Below are 1,284 nucleotides of genomic sequence, written 5' to 3'. Positions count from 1 at the left end.
TCTTCACCATGCTGTTGTTGTCAGTTTGTCTTCTGCAACTTAAAACAAATCCAGCTACGATCTGTTCTTCTGCTTTTGTTTTCTATCATCAGGGCTGTGCAGCAGGGAGATGTCCTGTGTGCTTGTAGGCAGCGCTAATCGAACAGCCCCACACACTCCCGTCTGGTGGGGAGCGGAATTTTCCCTCTTCCCTCAGGGTTTCCCAGGTCAGTTGCTGGGAGCAAAAAGACCATTCCCTGCAAGCAGGAGAGGTTCCCAGCACATCAAGGGGCTGTGGAAGACACAGCCACGAGATGCTTTGGGAAAGTGTTTGGGATTCATTTGTGGCTGTTCATGTTTCCCGTTCTTCTCCTCTTTGGAGGATGACACAGGCCAGAACAGACAGCATTCCCTAAACCCTGATTTATTATATTTTAGCCAGAGTCAAGCGTGGGCCTTGTGCTTGGTGGTGATCCTAACGCTGTTGATCCCCCTCCCCATTCCCTCCCAGTGTAACACCCCTCCGCAAGACCCATCTCTGCACACACACAGCTGTGAACAGGAAGGTCAGTGGCACCAGCCCTGCCAGTGAGGACCCCTCTGTTCCCAGCAGCCCTGGTTCAGGAGACAGCCCCTTCCCTGAGCAATGCACCAGCCTGAGTCAGAGCTGTGCGGTTACCAGAGGTTTTTCTGCACCAGGTCATGGTGCCTGGGAGCAAAACCAGGGTGCCGGGCAGCACAACCCCCAGGCACCCCACCAAGAGGGCACCGTCCCTGGGTGGGCTCGAACCACCAACCTTTCGGTTAACAGCCGAATGCGCTGCCTGCTGCGCCACAGAGACCCCCGCCTGGGGCTGTCCTGGGGCAGCTCTGGCATCGGGACAGTCCCTGGTGCTGCAGGAATGGGAATGTCCCTGAGTTCAGCCACGTCCCCAGGCCCAGAGAAGGGGATGCTGCTGTTGGCCCACTGCCGGATGCTGGTGGACAGAGCAGTGTGGGGGAGGCCTGGTGCCCGGGTGAGGGGCTGTGGGCAGCTCCCTGCCCACCACCAGCTCTGCCTGCTCCACTGTCTACTCTGCTGCATGCCCCAGGGGACAATTAAAAGCTGTGGGAACCTCACCGCAGTGCAGCCCTGGTCCAGGAGCAGTGGCAGCTGAGAGGCAATGCCAGCTTGCCCCATGCCAGCCTGCGGCCCAGCACGAGGGGTTGAGTGCTGCTTTCTGCTGAGGCTCTCAGGGCACAACAGGGCTGTGCTTGTCAGGGACATGTCGTGGCATGAGATGTGCCCGCATCAGCCCCCTCCCC

General features: G+C 58.7%; 1 non-coding gene across 1 annotated transcript; it reads right to left on the bottom strand.

The window, feature by feature from the left end:
* Nucleotides 1-748: 748 nt before the first annotated feature.
* Nucleotides 749-821, bottom strand: TRNAN-GUU (transfer RNA asparagine (anticodon GUU)). The gene has a single exon. It is a non-coding gene; the product is annotated as a tRNA-Asn (tRNA).
* Between the last annotated feature and the right edge of the window lie 463 nt (nt 822-1,284).

This window comes from Dromaius novaehollandiae, unplaced genomic scaffold, assembly GCF_036370855.1.
Source record: "Dromaius novaehollandiae isolate bDroNov1 unplaced genomic scaffold, bDroNov1.hap1 HAP1_SCAFFOLD_42, whole genome shotgun sequence".
NCBI classification, from domain to species: domain Eukaryota; kingdom Metazoa; phylum Chordata; class Aves; order Casuariiformes; family Dromaiidae; genus Dromaius; species Dromaius novaehollandiae.
The sequence above is the reverse complement of the archived record's forward strand: the minus strand, read 5'-3'. Positions and strand labels throughout refer to the sequence as shown.